The sequence below is a fragment of the Mytilus galloprovincialis genome, chromosome 7 (assembly GCF_965363235.1).
Source record: "Mytilus galloprovincialis chromosome 7, xbMytGall1.hap1.1, whole genome shotgun sequence".
Classification (NCBI taxonomy): domain Eukaryota; kingdom Metazoa; phylum Mollusca; class Bivalvia; order Mytilida; family Mytilidae; genus Mytilus; species Mytilus galloprovincialis.
Window position 1 is genome coordinate 64256151 of NC_134844.1, and position 8407 is coordinate 64264557.

The following is an 8407-nucleotide window of genomic DNA, read 5'->3' on the forward strand; positions in this document are numbered from 1 at the left end:
ACCCTTTCAATTTGAAAAAAATAGTCGAAATATTGTGTAGTCATATTATATAGAAAAAGATAACTGAGGTATAGTAAATCTATTTATTAACTTCAACAAGATTTTCTTTCGAATAAATATCTTGTTGACTAAGAACACTATTACCCATTGCAAAAACACCCATATACTTGTATGTAACATGCGATTATTAAGTGTGACGATGAAAAAAGTTTATCGGTGGTGTTTGTGACCTCCGTCACATTACCAAAGCACCAATAGTCTGGTGTATAGAATGTAACGAGGGATTATGTACAGAATCCAAATAACATCATATCTTGTCGAAATTATCGAGATGTCATTGCGTTGTACCTTTTATTGTATACCAGAAATTACCTGCTGATATAATTAAAGTATTCAGTACTGTACTCAACATAATAAAAAGTATCAACTGCATTGCCAGAAACATGAATTTACATGCTGTTCCAAATGTGTCATGGAAAGCCACAAAGAATGCCAAATGTCGAACTAGAGGACGTCATTCACGATGTCAAAACCTCCAATGCCGTTTGCGAAATTGAGGAAACATTAGTCGAAGTTGCAGAAAATCTACAGAAGATTCGAAAGCATCAACAGGACAACCTGGCGACATTAAAAGAAAGTAGAAAGGAAACAGAAAAAGAAATAAGGGCAAAGGATAAAGATTAACAACCATCTTGACAAACTACAAGAGGACTTAATAAAACTACTGTATGCAGTAGAAGAAAAGGAAAAGTCGAAAATTGGTCAGTTATTGTTATCATTAGAAACTAATGAACAGGAAATAGCGGAATGCAGGAGAAATATTATGAATATCAAACAACGTGCAACAGACCTTCAAGTCTTTCTTTCAATGAAGCAAATCGAAGGGGACGTCTATAGCAAACCTAAATTCATACAGTCGCTTGAAGAAGGCGGAAATTTTAAAAAACATTTCTGTCATAAAAGATCAACAACTCCATCCAGAATATTATTTCCGATGTCAGACGTTTTGGAGAAGTGTGTATTGAAGCTAAATCTTGCGATATTGTTTTGATTAGGAAAAAGCAAAACAAGCCCATATGATGATACCGACTGTTCAACCAAGATCCATTGAAAGTATAAAGCTCACGATACACAAGACTATCAACACTCAAGGAGGCACGATAGCCGTATGATGCATGTTGCCGGATGGTAGATTAGCATTTACCATTCGGATTGTAAGGTAATTGTACTTAACATGAAAGAATTAAAAGATTTTGAAGTGAAGTTGCCGTCGTACGCGTATGATATAGTGTACAACAGTGATGACAATTCATTTGCTGTCACATCTGGTGGTTCAGTGAAGAAGTGTATTACAATTATAGAACTGGAGAGGAAATAAATCAAGAAAACAATTTCACTGGATTCGAATAGTTATGGCATAGCGCTTAAAGATGATCAATTAATTTATTCTGGTGATTATAAAGGGATACGAATGATCAATCTATAGGACGAGTCTATACGTGACATACTGCGAGACATAATGCCCAGTAAATGTGACATTGCAACATTTAAGGTTAATATATACAATTCTAACAATAAAATACACACTGTTACATCTGTCACTGGTATTATTGATACTATTGATAAACTACAATTCAGCATCAAATTTTCGAAATATTGGTTCAAGACAAATGATAAGGGCAACAATTGATAATACAACATGCAATACATAGTAAAATACAAAGTTCAATAAAACACTATGGAGTATCAAGAATGCTGATAGCTGGTGTTAGTCAGTGGAATAACATTACCTGCTTAATTGAAACCATGAATCCATACACTCTAATATGCTTGCTGAACTTGAGAGTAGATTTTCAAAAATTCCCGTTTTGACCGGACCATTATTTGAATTTGTACGGAACCAATAAAAACTAAACTTGACATGAATGGTCATTTGTTTGTTTAAATTTAAAAATGGTTGGTTAACACTTTCTTATGGCAGCTTTTACTGAAAGAATAAACACCAACGGAAAGAAATACAAATGGTTGTCTTATATGTTGGAATTATTGTAAATAACACATTGCATATGCAATACGCTTACTTTGAGACTTTGTTGACAAATATGTGGAAGATACGGAATGAGATGGATGATGCTTCAATTAGGTAGTTTGTTGCATTCTATCTTGTATCTCACGGAACACTACAGATGTTTTACTTGATTAACTATCAAATCTGTTTTCGATTTTGATCTTTATTGAGCAACGTCCTGAGACACATTGGAAGTAGCAAGTCGAAGTGACACATTGTTTGATTTACCTGGTCAATATAGATTTTGTATACCTGATTTTCGAATTCATGATTTAAATAATGCTGATTTATTTCGAATAGAGCTGTGTATGTGCAAAATTCTTCTTTATAAATTCGTCAATAAAAGATATATTTTCCAGACTTTTATGTTTTATTTGTTTAATTTAGACAAATGGAATGGGATGCTTATTTTTCTTTAAAGAAAGTTAACGCGATTTTTTACTAAGTGAAAATATTAAATGAAACAGAAATACGTGATACCGTTATCTAAAATATAATTTAAGATTTGTCTAAATAGCAATGTGCCTGATTAAATGAAATTAAAAATCAAGTTCAATGGATGAATAAAAAAAGACACCAGCTCCGATTTGACGAGTAGCCGATATGGCTTTAGCCAAGTCAGGAATATGACAGTTCTTGTCTATTTGTTTTTAATGTGTTTTGTCATTTGATTTTGCCATGTGATTATGGACTTTCTGATTAGATTTTCCTCTGAGTTCAGTAATTTTGTGATTTTACATTATAATAATAGCAGCGCTAGTGGTATATGCTGTCTTATATGTTTTTTGGACAGCTTCACAACTTCAATGTGTACACATTTGAGTATATAGCTATACAAAAAAGGAGGACATCGTTCACCGAACTTTTTTAAAAATAAATTAGAAGTTACGCTAATGTGTGTCTTTCCAAAACAATTAATCAATTGTGTTAAGTCACGTTCATCGATGGCTTATTCAGCAGAAATATATATAAAATTAATAATTTGGTTTTTAAATGCCTTTAACAATGACATATAGAGCTGAATAGTATGTTGTTTGACTGAAAATATGTAAAAATTGTTAAAAATGTCCAAACTATATGAAAATACTATTTGACATTCAAAATCAGATACGCAAATATTTAGACAATATGATTATAAAAATCAGGGGTTACTGGTAATAATGAACCCAGCGGATTGTCAATTAGATTGAAAGCTTGTAGAGAATGACGACAAATGTATTTACAAAATGCTGAAAACATATGCTTGCATAAGATCTTCATACCATAGAGAAATCAAACCTGATATATATATTTCTTAATACAGTGGCGGGTCAAAGGACTGAAGATGATGTTCACCCGCTTTAAATAAAAAGCTTTCGACATTCGCTACCGGTTCCAATAACCTTACTATTTTGGCCATTTACGCCACTATCTTACTCAATCTTCATTTATTTTTATCGACTAATTTTCAACGAAAAAACTATAAAACCCAGTTGAAAAATATCTTTATTTGTCAAACTTTTTCTTTAGGTTTTAATAGTAAATTAACTTTTAGGGGCTAAAAACAAACTCTTGTTCCTTATGTTTTCTTTCGTCACTAATTAGTGTGATTAGACTTGTTTCTAGAGGTTGTTTGGCTGGGTTTTTTTTTTTGCTGCTATATTTTTTTGTCTACTAGTTTTAGATTTTAGTAAAAAAAAAAAACACTAAAACTGCAAACTTTGCTAAAAATAAAACATTCTGAAGCAATAATCCCAAAATGCAAATGAAATGGGAATATCCAATATGAATTGACAATTTCAACGTTGATGGTATTAACCTGATACCAGATCATTTACATTCTATCGTTTAATTTTTTTAGTTAAAAAAATAAAAGAAAAATGCGTACGGTTTTCACAGACAAATTTCCCGATTTGCTTATCTTTTAAAAATAAAATAAATGAAAAGAAGAAAAACAAAATCGAAAGAAAATGAGATATGGCTATAATGATACGATTTATTTTCATACAACCCTGTCAAACTTGTTAACATGTATGTAAAGTTCAAAATTCGTGGCTTATATCACTTTCTGAATACTCACATGATTAATGACATCCCAGGTAAACCAGACGGGAATGCATATTTCAGAGTAAAAGGTAATTTTTAGGATTTATTTGATATTTCCACTATAAATTCTTTCGTTTGGTACTTTTTCTCTGCTTCTAATCAACAATGATCAACTAATGACTAAAATACGTGAAATATGTAGAATGCTGTTATTTAACTTTCGTTTTGGGGATAGAAATAATCTATATTTATTTTCATTTATGTTATGTCCCAAATCTGGGGCAAGTAATTGTTTTCGTCCATAATATCATTTGTACACGAAATCTGTATGGTATTATCAATCATTGGAACTACATATACACACGTTTACTGAATGGTTTGGTCTCTCTGACATTCATATTGCGACCTCACGAAAAAAGGCGACCATGCCTAGTGACGTCACGTAGAAATAACATATTTTTGCATATCATCTACACATCATATGAGAAACAAGTTTCGCCACCAAATTTCGTTCCATACAATATTGATCCACTCTCGATAGTTCAATTTTAAATATTTAATACTAACTTTTAAATTGAAAAATTAAACTGTCGCCGGTGGATAAATATCGTATCACACTCAATACAGTGGTAGAATCTATATCATTATGTTTATTTGTAATTGATTAACAATGCAAATATCAATATTATCAATCTTACACTTTAAATCAAATGATGGTCTTAAAAAGCTGGCTTGTATAAATTAGACTGCAGCAAGAATAGTTATATTTAGTTACCAATCCGATACGCAAAATAAACAATTGTAAACCCCAAAAAATTAAACATTATTTTCAAAACATATCTGAACTGAATTTTTATATATATTTCCATAGTCTTTTACAAAAAGTTTTTTTTAACAATTCTTGATATTTATTTTCATTACTCATGGCTATATTATGAAACCTGTTTATAGTGCTTTAGAAAACCAGAGTACCTGAGTCAACTCTCTTCGACAGGATAACTAAACTATGTTGCTGTTGTTTTAAACTTTTAAATCAGCTATTGTTATTTACAGTGTGTGTGAAATGGCAACAGCTTCCAAAACCTGTGGTGTTTGTGAGCTCCGTCACATCACTAAACCATCCATAGTCTGGTGTTCAGAATGTGATGAGGGACTATGCACAGAATGCCAGGAGCATCACAGTTTGTCAAAAGGAACCAGAAACCATAAAGTGATATCAATTACTGAATACACGAAATTACCACCTGATGTACTAGTGATTAGTCAAAACTGTAGTAAACACGATAAAAAGTATCAAATTTATTGTCAGAAACATGAATGTCCCTGCTGTAACAAATGTATCGTAGAAAGCCATAACGAATGCCGGGATCTCGTCGAATTAGATGACGTCATTCGCAATGTCAAAACCTCCAATGCCATGTGCGAGTTAGAAGAAACATTAGTTGAAGTAGCTGAAAATCTACAGAAAATTCGCCAGCATCAAAAGAACAATCTGACAATATTTAAAGAAAGTAGAAAAGAAATAGAAAAAGAAATAAAAACGACCAGAATTAAGATCAACAACCATCTTGACAAACTACAAGAGGATTTAGTTAAACAATTCTATGCGGTAGAAGAAAAAGAAAACTCAAAAATAAGTCAACTATTGTCATCATTAGAAAAGACGGAAACAGAAATAGTAGAATGCCAGAGAAGCATTGTGAATATAAAGCAACATGCAACAGACCTTCAAGTCTTTCTTTCTATGAAAAAAATAGGGGAGGATGTCTATAGCAAAAATGAATTCCTACAGTCGCTTGAAGAAAACAAGATTTTCAATCAAACTTCTCTTTCATATAAGATCAACACCTCTATCCAAAATATGATATCTGATATCAGAAGTTTCGGAGAAGTGCGTATTGAAGCTAAACCATGCGATATAGTTCTGACTAGGAAAAAGACCAAACAAGCTCAAATAATGGTACCGACCGTTCAATCAAGATCCATTGAAAATATAACGATTACGAAACAAAAAACCATCAGCTTTCAATCACACAAAACATACGGATGTTGCATGTTGCCGGATGGCAGATTGGCATTTACTTGCAATCATGAATGGAAGGTGACAGTATTAAACAGGAACGGAATAAAAGATTTTGAGTTGAATCTACTATTTTCCCCATTTGATATTGTGTACATCAGTGCGGACAATACATTAGCTGTTACATCTGGTGGTTCAGAGAGGAAGTGTATCACCATTATAGACCTGGAGAAGAAACAAATCAAGAAAACAATTTCTTTGGATTCGAATTGTTACGGTATTGCATCGAAAGATAATCGATTGATTTATTCCGTTAGAAACAAAGGTATACGAATGATTAATCTGCACGACAATTCTATAAGTGACATAGTTCGATATAAAATGCTAAGCGACTGTTACACTGCATCATTTAGGGACAATATATATCATACAAGCTATTCAGCAAACACTGTGACATGTTATAATCTACAAGGTGAAATACAATGGACATTCCAAAATAAAAGCGTTCTGACTTTTCCTTTCGGTACTGATGTAGATAATGATGGTAATGTGTACGTGTTGGGATACACATCGAACAATTTAGTAGCTATCTCCCCTGATGGACAACGGCATCGAGAAATATTAACAGCAAGCGATGGTCTACGTGAGCCTATGGCTCTTCATTATAATAGACAGAACAATCAGTTACTAGTCGCGAACTACAGATACACGGCTCATTTGTTTAGTGTTATTTGAAAAAGTTTACAATGTTAAACCTCTTCTCCTTTATGTCATTATGTGCAGTTTTCATAAAAGTTTGATTTTGAAAACCTATTTTGTAATGTTCTGGCAGTTTATGTTGTTTGTAAAACAGAATTTGTAATCAATTATATATAGTTATCCAGCTTATAATATTAATATATTTATTTTTTTTCTTATAAATTTAATGGAAAGGGCAAACCTGTATTCATATGAAGAAGAAAAAATCCTATCTTCACTTATTTACAGCTTTTTAAGACAGGCATTAACTTATCATGAGTCAGAAACGAAAGTTTCCAGTAAACATATTAATGAATAGAAAACAAAGAAATGCGGTTTGATGGCAAATGAAACAGCTATTTATTACAGACCAAATGACGTACTTGTAGGTCTGAGAGCATTTATCGTATAAATGAACTACCACCAGCACTCATTATCCAGATTAATCATATTATACCAAATACATAACAAAATATAGTTAATAAAAGACAAACTTTGGATAACCACATGCACATGTGGTGAAATAGGATTAACGACACTCGCCAAAAGAACAACATTAGGCATTTTATGGATACTTAAAAATTCCAAAGATCTTTTAGAGTACATACAATCTAACTCTCTTTCATCTTGTAACACTATTAAAACCTTTGACTTTTCTACTCTTTACACTAGTATTCCACATTCCAAACTAAGAGACAAATTGAAAGAGTTGGTATTGCTTTGCTTATAAAAAAAGAATGGCCAACGTAGAAACAAGTATCTTGTCTTATGGAGGGATAAATCCTACTTTGTAAAGGACCACTCATTCAAACAAAAAATTCTCTGAAACTGATGTTATCAAGATGCTTGATTTCTTGATTGACAACATATTTGTTTCGTTCGGATAACGTTTTTTTCAACATTCCAATGGGAACAAACTGTGCCCCTCTACTTGCCGACTTGTTTCTTTATTATTATGAGGCTGACTTCATGCAGGAACTTCTTAGGAAGAAAGATAAGAAATTAGCAATATCCTTTAACTCTACTTTCCGCTATATAGATGATGTTCTTTCACTAAATAATTCAAAATTTGGTGAGTATGTGGAACGCATCTATCCCAACGAGCTAGAGATAAAGGATACCACAGATACAGTTACGTCAGCCTCATATCTTGATTTACATCTAGAAATTGACAATGAGGGTCGGTTGAAAACAAAACTTTACGACAAAAGAGATGATTTCAGCTTTCTAATTGTGAACTTTCCATTTCCAAGTAGCAACATTCAAGCAGCACCTGCATACGGGGTATATATCTCCCAATTGATACGATATTCCCGTGCTTGCATTTCCTATCATGATTTTCTTGATAGAGGGTTGCTGCTCACAAGGAAGCTATTAAACCAAGAGTTCCAAATGGTGAAGTTGAAATCATCCTTTCGTAAATTTTACGGACGCCATCACGAGTTGGTTGACCGTTATGGAATAACCGTTTCACAAATGATATCGGATGTGTTCCTTACGTCGTAACTACAATCCCCTTCACTTTCATGAATGTGACCTACAGAATTAGACTTTTT

The 8407-nt window shown here is 32.6% G+C and overlaps 1 long non-coding RNA gene across 1 annotated transcript; it reads left to right on the forward strand.

Annotated features, from left to right (window-relative positions):
• Positions 1 to 4139: 4139 nt before the first annotated feature.
• Positions 4140 to 6922, forward strand: LOC143081874 (uncharacterized). The gene is made up of 2 exons (XR_012980130.1): positions 4140 to 4182; positions 5147 to 6922. It is a non-coding gene; the product is annotated as an uncharacterized LOC143081874 (long non-coding RNA).
• The last annotated feature ends 1485 nt before the right edge of the window (positions 6923 to 8407 follow it).